At 40.5% G+C, this 16,662-nt stretch overlaps 1 protein-coding gene across 2 annotated transcripts in view; it reads right to left on the reverse strand.

Annotated features, from left to right (window-relative positions):
* Positions 1-16,662, reverse strand: part of LOC116851767 (semaphorin-2A) — a 486,860-nt gene that overhangs the window by 376,924 nt on the left and 93,274 nt on the right. Inside the window, exon 1 of one of the 2 annotated variants that reach the window (XM_032831540.1) lies at positions 9,242-10,361. The exons of the other annotated variant lie outside the window; for it this stretch is intronic. The gene's annotated coding sequence lies outside the window, so the exon portion shown is untranslated. Of the gene's footprint in view, positions 1-9,241; positions 10,362-16,662 lie in introns of those variants that run through there. 2 annotated transcript variants of the gene reach the window in all.

The following is a 16,662-nucleotide window of genomic DNA, read 5'->3' on the forward strand; positions in this document are numbered from 1 at the left end:
CGAGCCCGCGAGGGCGGCGGGGGTTAGGTTGCTAAGATACAGAACCGGTTAATGGGACTATTACGTCTAGGCCAGACTCCACCATGGGGCTAAGTCCACGGTGGAAGGCGGGGTGGGCAAGCAGAGAACGAAACAGCCCCAAGGTAGGGGATGATGTCGTCGCAACGTGCTACCAGCTGTGACTTATGACGTATCACGGCGCACAAGCAATGCCGTCGTGGCCCCGTGGGTGAGCTTCAAAACTGAGCTACGCGTTCAATAAGTCGAGATTTATCGGGAGACACGCCACCGCCGGGCCTTAAATTGTTTTTGTCGCAATAACACGCCGGTGTATAGAGACGAAACGGCCGTTTAAGTGAGTCCGTCCACGCAACAACCATTAACTCTCGCGAATGAAACAATAGAAAGTAGTACTCTCTTAAACCGGTGAAAAGTGTTTCTGATTGAATCTCAGTAAAAGGAATATTTTTACCACTTATTAGTGCATATTAAAATTGATTTTCAATTAAAACACTTTTACATTACCGCCTATTTTAATATATTCGAAAAATGGTCTTGCAATCATACACTGTAAAAACTGATGTGTTAAATTTAACATATTTTTCAAATTCATTTCCCATTTCATTTGTGTCCCAAATCATCCACTCTCATTTATGTGTAAAATTAACACAAAACAAATATGTTAAAAAATAACGCATAACACGCATAAGAAAAAATGAATACAAAAATTTAACACTTGAATACCATTAGGAGTCACAGGTTGTATTAAATTGACATATTTAATATGTCAAATATAGATTATGTCAATTTAACATTTTTATTTCATCAAAACCATAGATTAATTCTTCTCTCAAATATTAAAGTAACGTTTTATTTTAGTTAATTTAACATTATACATATGCCAATTTAACACAAACTGTGATTCCTGACGGTATTCAAGTGTTAAATTCTTGTGTTAATTATTTACATATTATGTGTGTTACTTTTTACCATATTTGTTTTGTGTTAAATTTACATATAAGTGAGAGTGGATAATTTGGAACATATGAAATGTTAAATTTAACATATCAGTTTTTACAGTGTAGCAAAATTTATCTAAATACGAGAAATTAGCTAAGATGAATAAATGATTAACAAACACTGCGATATCGCACGCGTGTTTTGTATGTAATCAATATAAATGATAGAGAAAGACAGAAAATTTCTACCTAAACTATTTGTGAAATTTAGTTTAAAAAGTTTCTCTGTGGCGCCTTTAATTAAACTGGCGCTTTTAATTAAATTAATACCAGTCATATTTCTTATAAACATTGACTGTAGTAGACAAAAAAGATTAGCGACAAGAAACAAACGAATATATAATCCTCACACCCATTAAAATTTACTTGTAGATATTACTACAAGTAAGTAAATCTGTTGCTACAGTTTCTACGTACAGATAATTTGGCTTTTAATATAGATTAATAATTGATCACTTTAATGCGGACACAAAAATAATGTTTTTTGTACTTACATAATCACGCTACTTGAACAGAAGGGCGATTTCACGTCCATCGGGAGCGCCATAATTTTCCCTTTCCAATGACTTATGTTCCAAGTCGCTACGACGTCTACAAGTGAAGTTATCAACGATTGTTCGATCCGCGTTCTAGATTATTCGGCGCTATCGTGCGGAAAAGTCACTTCGCGACGCGTGAATGGAATGCGGAGCGCGACTGACAGTCACCTCTCGCTGTACACCTGACGTCACGCAGCGTCGCGACTCGCTACCCCCACTCCACGGCTCAGGTAAACAATGGCTGCGTTCAGCAGGACACAACGGTTGTACAATTGTTTTATAATTTTCTGCTGAACAATACTTAACGCATTCAGCGTTAAGTATTACTCGGCGCACATGTTTACTCAGCGGTCGCCATGTTTTTCAGCGAATTAAAAATATGTTGAATCCAAGCACGTGTTGAGCAAGATGGATACCTCCAGTTTTATCGAAGCACTATATATATATAAAGATATAATATATAATTATATTCTATTATATTCTATTATATTCTATTATATATTCTAGATGCTATAATTTAAATTAAAAAATAATATATATATAACGCTGATATGCCCCCAAAGAGTGTTCAGCAAAACATCTAAACTGTTGCAATGTATCATTAAACCGTTTACAAAGCACTGAGTTCTGCTGAACGCAGCCATTGTCAGCCAGTTCACTTACTCACTGCAGCCGCGCGGTCGTTCACCTCGCTTCAGAAGCGAACTGTGCGCATGTGCCAGCGTCGCACGAGCGCGAATTTCGAGCCCAAACCTGATATCGATGTGGCGACTTTAAAAACCTATAATGCGTAAATAAATCGTGGTAGCGACATGAAATAAAAATAAATCTCTTCACAACACGCGTCTATGCGACTGTTTCATTGCCCATTTGGAAAAGTATCGTGATTGATTAAAGCACGGCAAGATAAAACGAGTAACACGCAATATCTTTCATTCGCAATCAAATTATTCAGATTCCTTTCTTTGTCCCGTCTATTGTAACATTGTGACGAAATTAATACATTGAGAAAAAAATTTATTAAATTTCAAAAAACGTTTCTTTGGATACAAATGTGAACATATTTGTTTGAGTTAAGTAATTATTTTCTAAAATCAAAGAAAGAAATTTATATTTAAAACTTCTTTATTTAATTTCAGAAAATAATTACTTAATTTAAACATTATATTCTTAATTTAATTTAAACATTATATTCTTAATTTAATTTAAACATTATATTCTTAATTTATACTTAATTTAAACATTATATGAATATATTAAATATATTCACAGTTATATCCACACAAATGTTTTTTGATATTTAGTAAATTTTTTTTCAGTGTATAGTTACTGTGGATAAAAGTAAAGAAATAATTACCGTGATTATTTGCAAAATGGTAGAAGTCTGTTGTGCGATTTCATGAGTTTTACTCGCATACGAGCGTTGATACGCGTTGTGTCAGACGTTCTGTATACATTTTCAAGATTAATAGGAAAAAAGCATACAATAGAAAAATTATGAAGAGACAATCTTATCGTTTTATATACCATTAATTATGCAAAGTGTCTGGAGCTGTCAATGAGATTTCTACTGAGGTATTTCACTAACGTTTCCAAGCAGTTTTTTGCATGTATACTTTAGAGAATAAGCGGTGTATAATCGCGTATAGCTCTTTTCTTTTGTGGCATTAAATCCAGAGAGAACAGTAACGCAACTAAAGGATAACGTACGCTGTGTTTAGTTATTCTTTCAATTGTCCGATAATCATGTGCCAGTGCGTAACGCGAGTCAAGAAGCACCGACTATTTTCGAGGTTCGTTTTAACGGACGTAGTTGCGTATCGAAAACCGCGATTGAAAAGCAAAAAGAGAATATAATACACCAGCGGTGAAAAAACTATTTCGTTTTGCTCGTGCGCGGCAATCTTTGTGAGCGGATTAAATCGGAAGCGCGCGGAAAATTTGCGCGCGTGGTGGTAGAGTAGCAGCCGGCAACCGTTGTTGCCGCAGAGAAAGAGAAAAAGAGAGAGAGAGAGAGAAAGGGAAGTAAAAACGGTAACGATGCCGGGATATTATCGACAGATTAAACCGCCGTTCATTTGCACGTTTGCTGTTTGAAAAGTAATTACCTCGTTGTCATCGACAGACCGCCATCGAGCCGCGCGGCGACTCAACAGCTGCGAGGGTGAACCTCTTCATTATTTTCCAATACCTCCGATGCATCCGGGATGATATCTATGGGAACAGAGGAGTGCCGTTTTCATGTACGGCCGCGTACGCGAATGGAATGGAGAGACAACCTGAAAACTGGTGCGACAATTGCACTTTGTACTCCCCTCGGTTAAATAAAGTTCCATGCGCCGAGACTAGTCGAACTTTTTGTAATAGATACCCAAAGACTTCGGTAGGTAGTAAATGTACGTACGCATAATGTGGATTCTCTACCGGGCAATCCTGAAATTTAATGTAGCACCGGGAAATAGCGTGCGCGAGTGCGCTTTCGCTCGAGAATAAATGCAACGCCGGCAGGGGAGCTTTACGGAAACTATTCGCAGGCGAGTTAACCAACGAGTAACGCTGAAAGCAAAATCCTTAGGTGAATGCGTGACGCGATAAGAGACGTTTACGAGGCAAAACGAGTGTTCTAATCTCCGTGACGGCGTTTTGTCTACAATTATGTTCAAGAAAATGCATCGTGTTATCCAGTGGAGTAGCAAACTTGTCGCTTGGTATTCTTACCACGTCTTAGTACATTTCATATAAGTGATCCATAAAAATAACACGTTTGTACAAATTTCAGCTATTCTACTCTCTAAATATAAAATACCATCAGTGTGTTCTTCACTGTCTATACTCGTCGATTAGCTCGGTTATAAGTATAGCACTGCAATCAGTAAAATTTCGCTAAACGGATTAGTTCATTCCATCATAAATGCAGGAAATTGAATTTGGCACAGCGTATAACGAATTAATGTACTACAGATTTTGCAATAAAATCTTACACTGCTAAAAATTAGTAAGACATCAAATCTTGAGTGGAAATTTAAAATGAGACCTGAAAAAGATCTATCTAGATTTTCTTCACTTTTGTTTAAGCACTGCAAAGGCAAGTTTACTTAAGCTCTACGCGGAAACGTAACACGTGTAAAAACCAGAGCTAGACTTTTAAATCTAACTAGGCCTTATTTTAGTATGCCCTCTATTTTCCCTTGACTTTGAGATGCAACTGTACCACTGATACGGTAACATTGTTTTTCTTTGTAGTCTATTTTGGCATGCCTAATTATGTTTATACTTAATTAGGTATTATGTTGAATTGTAAAATTTCGAAATAGTATTCAGAACAAAAATTTGAAATTTAAATGCAGACTTGTAGTCTGTTTGTGTAAAATTTTCGACATAAACACTATTTTTGAGAACTAAAATTAGTTATTTTGGTTTAATTTCAACCTCTTATATATCGTAAATTTTGTCTATTTAAAACCTTATTTTAAATTATTCCAGAAATTGATTAAATTATGCTCTAACTGAATCTTACAAGCACAAGCATTGTTATGAGCACTCATGTCTGTACCTATTCAGGGTCTATTTACTTTCCATTCAGGATTTACCTTTCTTGTGGGCTCAATAAAGGTAGAACTTGTTAGAAGTACCCACATCAATGCTTACTCAGAGCCCACTTACGAGTTTCTACTAAGAATTTGTCTTTTTTGGCTATATCTAGGCCCAACGATGACAGGCCTTGTTAGAGATATCTATGTCAGTACCTATTCAGAATTTATTTATGAATTTCGACTAACAACTTGTTTTTCTTGGCTATATCTAGACCTAACGATGGCAGGTCTTTTGGCCCATGCCTAGCTAGAGCCTTTACAGATTTGAGACACGTTCCGATTAATTTCTACCTGGGATAGAACAATGAAAATATTTCAACTGAAAATCAACGAACTTTCATTGATTATCAGTGATCTAAAGAAGTTCTACTTATTATAAGCGAGATACTTTTTTTATTAATTCACTTTTAGAGAATATCTCTCCAACGCTTTGTTTCTCATCCTCGTGTCTATTCTGTATACCTCGTATTCTCTCTTTGCCTCTCTTCTCTCTGCCATCTTTCTTCCTCTCTCATACACACTCTCTTGTCCCTTTCTCTCTATTTCTCTCACTCTCTCACTTTCACGCTCGTGAGTAAACATTTCGAGCGACTTTGAAGTCGTTCACTGGTTAAATAGCCGCGCGACCAAAGCAATTCCGTGTTAGAGTGTTTCGAATCAAAACACCCTCGAACTGTATTTAGAAGTGATTGTCTGTTTGAGCTTCGGAGATTGCCGGCTTCCCGATTGTTATTGGCGCGCAAGAGCCGAGAGGGAACATGCTCGTCGAAATGCAGCTGATTATAGAGCGCGTACTTTGATCAGATACAATAGTATGATAGTATGATACAAAATACGCACGTACGTAGTATGTACGTACGTATGTAATATAAAATACAAAATGCACATATGAACAGCCATCCATTCAGCCCTTGATAATTGGATATAAGGGACCTACCGACATATACGCCATCGAGAGCATACATATACAAACTCCGTTTACAAGCTTCAAAGATATTATTTTTGCTGATCATTCTGCCAACGAGTAAGTTACTTTGACCAAACAGGTAATTGAGTTGATTTTCAAGATGCGAAAGTACACTCGATAATATTGCAAGCCCTTGAAAGAAACAGAGAGAGAGAGAGAGAGAGAGAGAGAGAGAGAGAGAGAGAGCAAGTGAGCACGGAAGCGAGAAAGACATTTAACGAGCCTGTGACTGAGACTTGCAAGTACAACACTGGAGCTTACAACTTGCACGACTGAACGTTGCATTCTACTCGCGCCCGAGCTCCGAGGTGCTTAAATTTCAAAGCATGCAAAATTAGGCCTCTTTGAGTCGCTGATTCTGTACATTCTCGGTAACTCGAAAGAGAGGGCTGATTTGCATAAAACACGTTCCCAGGATGGTTACATGAAGTTTTGCGAAGGTTCGACCTCTCTTTTTCCAGAAAGACACCAAAAGCAATTTGAACAGAAATCGAAGCGAAGCCTTGATTACCAGCATGACTAACGAGACTTCGTTCTTCCTCGTGAACGAGAAGGGCCGTTCGTTCGTTCGGTCGGTCCTATCTACTCAGGATCGATTTAGCACAGCAGCGGCGTGGTCGCCGTGCCTAGCCGATTCCCCGACAATGAGAGATCGATTTCACATTTGTAATCGGGCGAGCACCGTGTCAACCTCCATCCCTAGGCTTGCTCTATCCGCTCTTAAAAAAGAGATAGAATAGCAATGCCACCGAAACGGAGTACCGACAAAGACCATTGTAACCCGCACGTAATCGCTGAAGTGAGAATTCAGGTCGCGAAAGCGAAAGGGGAAAAGGGACAGAGAAAAAGAGGAGATCGACGAATGCCCGTAGAGTCATAATCTGCTGTGAGCATTGGAGAAATAACTATACAGCGCGGTGGAACGCAAAGAAAACGGCCATGAAAAACCCCCAAAAAACTATACTTAACAAAAAGCGAGATGCTTTCATAGCATGCATCGCGTTTGTTAACGTTCCTGCGTGAGAAGAACGCGTTTATCAGTACGAACGAATCACGCGCTTAACAACACTGCAGAATGCAGTATCATTACGCGTTTTGGCTGAATTGTACGTGTAACCTTCATTGATCCGAAGTGTAGCTAGTTACGCGTGCAAACAGATTACGCGTGGTGAATGTTGCGAAGGATAAGCACGACAAGGAACACAAGAACAAATATTTGCCGCGATATATTGGAGACGCCATTGCTAGTAGGTCATTTTGGAGCTGCTACAACGACGACAACGACGTCGCGCATATATACGCTCGAGCATAAAGCGCATAGACGTAATAAAAGCTCCATAACTTAATACTCTTCGTGTACACGCTGTCCTTTGCACGCATCGAATAACGGCGGGATGCACTGTTAAAAGGTAGTCAACGTCGAGTGCATTCTTCTTCTCACACCATCAGCAGCCGGCGAGCCACCCCCCGTATGAAAAGCTTCGGCGCGACGGCGAAGAGAAGTAGTTATTCAATACATATACACCGAGAGCACTACTTTTGAAATATATTGCGCCGCAACGTGCGAATGTCAAAGATATCGTTTAAAGAGGCGTGCGATCGACAACGGATATTTATGTCTCGTATTCCCTTAAAGTGAATCCTTAAAGTAAAAGGATTACTTCACTGTTGATCCGTAAGTATTTTCTGATTTCCAATAAAAACGTTCCTATTTTACTGCTTCGTTTTAAATCTCACTTTATATCAGTGGCAATACGATTTTTTACCAGTAGAAGTTGTATCTTTTGTCTGTTTTCATGCGTCTCTTGTTTATTAAGCTTGACAATGTGTTATTTGCTTCTTGTTTCTTTTTCTTTATCTTTTTCTGACACACCTTAAGCTAAAAAAAGGCAGAGAACATTAGAGTAGATTAGGCTTTAGTAATCGTTTTGATTTCGTGTTTTCTGATTGTTCTTCCTATCTGTTCAGATACATATCCGTTTCGTCAAAGGGTGTTCTTGAGTTCGCTTTTTACATTGATCTAATCATAGATAGTGAAAATTCTGTGTATTAGAGAATCGAGGACTGACAATTTTTGTGATAGATGGTGGTCTGATGTGGCGTGAAGGTATCGGTTAACGTGTGTTGATTTACTGTAAACCTGTGTCCAACCATCTGATCTTTTTATGATTAGGATAGATTCCGATTTTCCGATGAAAGGTTTCAGTCTTTTGATCAAGTAGTGTGTCTATTTGAGTACATGGCGCTATCTGATTGTACTTTGGAAAGTACTAAATCATCATTATGATTTTTATGACGGTCAATGTTTCATAGGAGAATCGATTGTTGATATTGCAATTGTTTTAACTATGCTTATTGAATTATATTAATTTTAATAATGCTGTCTTAAATAAAGCTTATATGAAGATACGAACTCGATATGAGCCAGTGGTTTAAGAATCACACTGCCTAAACAACCTCTCAGAATATAACTGTACTTTAGAAGCGTTGTCTATGTTGTAGGTGCGAAACAACAAACATTGCTAACAAACAGAGCGCGTGTACATGTATATAAAATTTTATCCAATGCTTACATGTTCCCCCAGTGCACACACATGTATGTATACTTCGTAACATCAGAAGTTAAGTTTACGGGCGCAATGCGACATTTCGAAGTGAACGAAATGAAAGTGCTTGGCCGTTGAACAAGAAAGTACTCGATCTGTTTGATTAATCCGCAAATTGCTGTCCCCGTTTCTACGTCGACAATCGACAATCGGATTGTAGAAAATGCAGAAATATATAATCCCTCTATATACATACATATATATATATATATATACGCGTCTTTCTCGATATAAATTAAGAATAAACGATAAACGGAATTACGAGAATATTCTCCCCTTATTGATAGCTGTTTCATTATTTATAGCCCATCAGCAACGCGCGAGCGTCCAATGAATGAATTAACACTTTACCGGCGGTATAATCAACGGAGTGACGAACGGCCGTGCGGCTACTTCTATCAGCTTTAGCTGGTATATAAAAGGACGCCGCGCTAAATCGATGTGGGCATTGAACTTTTATTAAAAACAAAATGTCATCGGTCGCCATGGTGACAAAAAAAGAAACGCTGTCACTCACCCACGCATTAGACGTAAACAACGCCGTCACACGAATGCTCGTTTGCGACGATTGTTGTCGCTCAGACAAGACGTTGTGTCGACCTTGAAGCACTTTGCGTCGATCGATCTCACATTCCGGTGTCCCAGGTCGGCGGCCCGACCACTCCGATTACGAACTACCGCGCGAGTTCCTTCTACCACGCCGCTGTCAATCGCGTATGTCGTACTTGCGTTTTCACCCCGATGCAACACAATCAACTAATTAACACGAGCTGACCGAAAACGACGTTTGAGCACATCGGCAAGTGTGCTGCCACAGGCTCGTCGTCGCAGTTCGCATCTCTTCGAAACTCCCGCCATCAATCGCACACGTTCAATCTTCACCGGGACACACTCGCACGCGTTCGAATCGCGCAACCCCGCGCGCACGGGAATCTGTCTATCTAACGTCATCGAGTAAACATAACCCCGCAGGAAAACACGGATGTCTGAGCGCGTCGCCGTCGAGACGACCGGCATCGACGAAGCTTCGCTCTTCGCGATGGCGCCAACGAGTTGAGGTTATGAATCACGCGAAAAGTCGGATCTTCACACACCGAGAGACGGTTGTCATCGGCCACGCGTTGTCGCTCGGCCGTCGACACCAGGCACGCCGCGCGAAAACATGTTTCGCTGAGCGCTCTCGCGCAGCTCGAAGCGCAATATCGGTATACGCACTCACGAATGACGACGAACTCGGCTGGCGAATCCTCACTTGGCCGGAAATCACCGCGGATCTTGCACGACGACAGTTGACCGAGAAGGACGAAGCGCCAACTTCGGAGCGTTGCGTTTGCCCCCTCGCGGCACTACGCCGCTCCACGTCCACATGTGACCGCACCGAAACTGGGGCACTCTCACGCGCACGTCTCTCTCTTTCTCTCTCCTACTCCCTCTCTCACCTTCCCTCTCTCCCCGAATCGGTCTGTCCGTTTTTCCCCGAGGCGGAACGAAGCACAGAGCGCTCGTGAACACTCCGCCGTCGCTACCCTCGCGATCGGCCGGTGCCGCGAAAAAAACGGTAAACGACTGCTCCGGAGCTTTTCCACAGACGCGAGCAGAACGGAGCGAAAAAGCGCGGAAACCCTACGCTTGCGAATCGGCCCGGTGACTGAGTCGAGCGGTGGGCGCGGGGGTAGAGGCGCGAAGCAGCGAGCGACCACTAGAGGGGGAAAACCGAAGATACACCCCATGCCGCGCGCATGCGGCATCTGGTCCGTCCTTGTCTCTCATGGCGCGCAACCCTCGCGAGCCGGTGCTCCTCGTCGCTCTGCGTTCATCCGCTCGTCCTTCTCTTCCTTTCTTCCCTCCTTATCCGCCACCCCTACGCATCTGTCTGCTTCTCGCTCGATCCGCGCGCGTCCACCCGCACTACTTTCCCTCTCCTTTTCGCGTTCTTTCCTCGAGCGTCGTCGTTTCGTACCCGTTGCTTTGCACGCTCACCTGCTTTATCCTCTCGCACTTACCTTCGTAGCGCTGTACCTCTCTTCCCCTTCCTTTCTCTCTCACTCCTCTTTTATTTCCTCCCAGATTATTTCCTTCCCTCTTTTTCTTCACTATCTCCCAGCGCTTTCTCTGGTTTTCATTCTCTTGCTCTCGTTGATTCGCGTCTTCATTCTACTCACTCTTTCATTACTGTTTCTCTCTCTTTCTCTTCCTCTTTTTATGCATCCTCTCTTATTTCCTTCTCGTTTCCTACGATCGCTTCCACTTATCTAACATCCGTCTCCAGTTCACTCTCCTTTTATTTATACCATAACCTCAATTTGGCCGGCTTGCTCGAACTTCCTCGCGCACTTGCTGCCTCAGCCACGGTACCTTTATTACTGGCCGTTATTTCTCCGGAATGCTGTTAACCGTAACATTGTGAAATAATAAATTAATTTGTTCTCGCAGCATATACACAGTAATAGCGGTAGCCGTGTTTCCACGGACCATAGCGTTCCAGTCACGGTGTTTGGCGTCACGGCGGAAGGAACATCGAGATGCTGCCCACTCCGGTGCCTCGTAATCAGGAGTAGACAAGTAAGTGCCCCGACTCTCGCTACATCGTATATTCTCGGGAATGTGTTAGTGGCACAAATGCATCGTTGCAAGCACGTTCTCGCGCGCTAGCGAAATAAATAAATAACCGACGAAATTGAATCGATTATCAATACGTTACGTATAACCTGTACACAAGGTCGTATATATTATTTTTTATGAAAATCTCAAACATTTACACGCGAAGATGCGTAATGAAAAGCTCAGCATTATTATTCCGTGCAACTACGTACAACCGTGAATGTAGGTAACCGTGTTGATCAAATAACCACGCCAGTAGGCGAATGTAGAGTAGGACTCCGGCGGAAACATCTCACGATACTCGCGATAATGCTCGACGAACGAATGGCGTTGGTATATTTCACAATCTCTCTCTCTCTCTCTCTTTCTCTCTGTCTCTCTCTCTCTCTGTCTTCCTCCCTTTTTCAAATATATTCATATTTATTTATCATATAGCCTATTAAATATTCTCCAAGGGGGAAAACATATCCGTACTAATGCGGAGATAAATATTTTGTAGCTTTGATCTCGGTTACAAACGACAACATCCGTAAATGGAATTTTAATGCGCTCTGTACGAAGGTCAAACGCTTACTTACACTTACTATGCGAACCTTTTCGCGATGCTCCACCTCAACGTTCTCATGATTCGCCGTATTGTCGTATTTATTTTTTACGGTTTGTATTTTATACGCGCGGTAAAATAATATCTGCGAGAGAGCAGGTATTATCGGTCGACATTGAAGGAAACATTCTTTTGCTTTGATCTCGCGTCCACGAGAAAGCAACAACAGATTGAACTTTAATATATCTCTTAGAGAAATAAATTTTTTACTGGGAAATATATGTGTATATAAGCCCTGACATTCGTGTTTTTGCGTCATTATACGTCGAAACGCGATACTCATCACAATATTGTCGCCTTCTAAACATCACATGTAACAGTTAGCTTCTCTTCTCAGCTGCTCTCCCGAGTTTATGCGCTTCATACTCGACTCGCGATTAATTATTCACGTTTGCTCTTACTCTTCGATATTCCGAGAAATACGAAAGTTTCTGCAGCTCCTTTACCTGTACCATGTCAAACTGTTCGAAATAGCTATCGACATTGCATAATGCTCTCAACGTGGGATCGATTAATGTCAGTTTGTGGCGTATACGCCTCGACGAAACTGTCCCTGACATTTGTTATGAAAAAACCGATGCATTGGACATTGAACCCCGAACGGGAGAAACGAATCGACGTTCGTTCGCGATGTGTCGTGTTTTCCTCGGCATTCACACGACCATTCATCATTCTGGGCATGTACTGTCCAAAGTAAACAAATGTTGGTAAAAGTTTTACATTAATCAGACATCTATTTATTTAATTTCTGATTGATTTTTAACATAGTCTGGTCTATCAAAACTAAAAGTAAAAAATTTGACTTTTTGAACTATTTTGCTATTAAAAAACGCGTGATACACGAAGAGAAGACAGATTTTGGCAACTAATTATATGCATTCTAAAAAAATATAATTATATTTTTAGCGGAATATATTTTTTAAAACCTTAAGAAAACCTTAACTTTTCACAAAAACAATTATTTGTTATATTTAAATAAAAGAATTTAGGTTTAAGTATGTCATTAGTACCTACAAAATATATTTAGTATGTTTTATATAATTTTTCTCTCAGTGTACAGTAGATAAAAAACGAAATTCCACTAACTTTAAGAATATTGGCCCTATATTCCGCCAAAGATAAGATTATATATTTTTTAACGTGTTTTACTGAAATAAAAATAATATATTTGTTGCTGCAACTAAAAGTTTAGCTGCTACAGTAGCAATATCGGTTTTACAGCTAAATATGCGTTTACTGGTAGCTACACTTTAGGTATTCAACAACGTTACAACAAGATGTGTAGTTACTACACATAGATTCTTGCTGTCACAGTTAATTTTTTTCCGTATTTTCTGCCGCGAACATAGTAGATCATCTACGTGCGCGATAACGAATTTTTGTAATCATGTCCAATCGAGCGTGGAGGCGACTGGTAGTGATTTATGCCAATCGATTGATGCCGCGTAGACGCATTTGGACAAGTCGCGGGCAAAGTCAGTTAGTCGATCGTATCTCGCCGCTGTCCGCTCTGTCCAACCGTGTCGACAAACTCGTGTCTTACCTAAACGCGATGGCCAAACGGCGGGTCATGTACAGTGCGTCCGCACATACATGCTTACATACATACGTATATAATATACACGCGACAACGTGAGTTATAACAATGATCAGCTCGTTACCAACATGTCGGACCGAGAACCACAATAGGGCCCCAACCGGCAGCAGCGCTTTGCGTTGTCGCGCGACTGTTGTATGCCATGTATATGAGCATGATAATCGCAATACAACCGGCGAAACACCGGACGTATAATAGCGACAGGTTCGAGCGTTAGTCGCGGCCCGGCGAGTATTGTACGTCCACCATGACCCATGATCGATAGGTCGTGACATGACGACGTCGGGATTTTTGATAACGCACGAGTATGGACGATCGGCTCGTTAATTCCCTTTAATATCCGCAGTGACTGGCGACAAAACGCGCGCACTGCCACGTCTCCTGTAATTTTTTTCCTTCCCTTTCTCTTCCGCCGTCGTTGTTGTTGTTGTTGTTCTCGTTGCGTGTCGCCCACGCCGCGCTCTCGATGCGCAATATCGGCGTGTGACAGACGCTCTTTATTCACTGTGAAACTCTTATCGCTGTCGCTTCGACGCATTTTAATTCGATGGGAGATTCAATACACACGCACTTCCGCGCAAACGATCGGGCGTGACGTGACATTTAAATGCCGCCGTGTATAAATATTAAGCTCTCTCATTGCTCTGAATGCTTGGCGGCCGGCCGGGAAATTCTGGTAACGACCTGCCGGCGATCGCCGTAACTCGCGAATGGATCTACGAGTAAAAAGTTACAACGAAATCGTATATTCTGTCCGCACGCGAGAGAGCGTAATTTGAAGTTACTTCCCTCCGAATGCCATAAAATATCCACAAGGATACCGCGGTCCAGTGGGAATCGAACGGTAGGCCGATCCATTCGCGTAATCTTCGCAGGACGGCAGAGGATATTTCCGTCCCTGTCAATCCCCGCGGCGTGAAATGTCCCTACCGCTGTCGCGTGACATTGACGTTTCCCACTCTTGCCTCGTCATTCAATATTTTCCTCTCTACTTTACGACCGTTATCCAACGCTCTCTTATAAAACGATTGTACAGATAAAAGTATCACTCTACTGCTAAGAATTATTCAGTTTACTTTCCTTTCCTTTTAAATATGTAATGGTGATCTTTAGTAAATAATATTTTTTTGGCAACAGTCCTAAAATATACTAATGTCAAATTTGAGAAGAACTCAATTATAATATATTCAAACGATGAATTTATTATCTTATAAATTATCATATAAAAAATCATCATATAAAATTTCGTCCAACAAACAATTGATTCAACTCTCATGTACTGAGCAAATTGCGAATTTTTGTCTCAATTTAATATTCTTGATTGAAATACTACAAGCAAATCTACCCAAAAAGTACATTCCGATTTCTTTCCAATTTGGCACAAATGTAGAAGTATAAAAAATATTTAGGTCATATTTTTTCATTTTTTCATTTTTGGCCCACTTTAAGTTTTACGGGCAGTTTATAGCTTTTTAATGTTCTCACTTCTATCATCAACAAGTACAACAAGAAAATATAAGAAATAAAATTGAATACAAGATATAGTTAAATAATTTTAATAAAATCGGCATAGCTGAGACACGAACTATTCTAAATTTCTTTAGCCGAGATTCCAACCAAAGTATTTTAAATCTGCGCTAAATTAGTCAAAAATGGTTCGAATCTCGGGCAAATCGAGAGAAATCCGGCAATTTTAATTAACATTTTAACAAAATCGACATAGCTGAGACTATTCTAAATTTCTTTACTAGCCGAAATTCCAACTGAAATATTTCAAATCTGTGCTAAATTAGTCAAAAATGGCTCAAATCTAAATTAAACCGAAAAATTAGTTGTATAAATAATTTGTTTTCAACTTTTTACATGTTTTGTTTAAATATTTTATTATTTATATAAATAATTTTACACATTGAACTTTATATTCGTAATCAATAAACCAAAAACGCCTATATGTTGTATTCAATTTTATTTCTTATGCATTTTTGTTTCGCTTATTGATGATAGGAGTGAAAACATTAAAAAGCTATAAACTGCCTACGAAACTCAAAGTGAGCCAAAATAAAGAAATATGACCTAAATATTTTTTGTACTTCTACATTTGTGCCATAGAAAGAAATCGGAGTGTAACTTTTGGGTAGGTTCATTTGTAAGTTTATTAAATCTATTAAGTGTTCAGAATGTATTTTGAACAAGTCTGATGCTTATTATGAGTTTATGATAGATTTGCGGATATATAAACTTATAAAATAATGGAGATAAGTACCATTTACTTGAATGACACATATATATTTTTTATATGTACGCACGCCACCGGTTGTAACGAACAAAAACATCTTTACGACACTTTACACAGCGCGGAGGACATCGCGCATGTATACGCCTGTTTAACGCGGCGTACGGAGCGCGAGAAGAGGTTTGACTTTTAATTAAACGCCACTCAATTATATTGCTCTACCGTCTGCATATCCGGCTGCCAACTTGCCCAGATATATACCGGGCGTTCTTCATCGCTCCGCTGCGAAATAATGCAGCGTCCATTTCCTCTCTGTATACTTTACGAGTGCGCGGGAATATATAGAACGTTGTAAAAGCGAAATCGAGTTCATCTGTAATACGATAAAGCTCGAAAAGAAATACAGGCCGCGAAATTATATAGTAATCCGCCGCTTGAGAAAAAACACTCGCCCCTCGAGGATTTTTAGTGTCGTTTAAAAGTGTAAAAAAAAAGAAGAAGAGTGGACAAAAGGACGAGTTTTGCATCGGCAGAAAAGCCCTGTCCTACGTGAACAGAGCCCTACCTGCTGTACTTGATTCGTGTTCGCGTTACCGTCGCGAGAACGGCAAGTAGTTCAAGCGAGCAAAGATCAGACGAATGTAATTAGCCGACCGGAGTGGACGCGACTTCTCAGGCCATGAAACTCCATTTTTCGAACAAAAAGCACTTGGATGGAGAAAGAATTGCGCGCTCGGCCTCGCTCTTCTCGTCGACGGCCTTCCAGCATCCTTCTTCCTCGTCTCCACCCTTGCACGTCCGGCTACTTCTTTGGCACGTATCTCTTTCTCTCTGTCTCCCTCCCTCTCTCTCTCTCTCTCTCTCTCTCTCTCTCTCTCTCTCTCTCTCTCTCTCTTTTTTCTC

Source organism: Odontomachus brunneus, unplaced genomic scaffold (genome assembly GCF_010583005.1).
Source record: "Odontomachus brunneus isolate Ranch 3 - 2012 unplaced genomic scaffold, Obru_v1 Obru_scaffold_190, whole genome shotgun sequence".
Lineage (NCBI taxonomy): Eukaryota > Metazoa > Arthropoda > Insecta > Hymenoptera > Formicidae > Odontomachus > Odontomachus brunneus.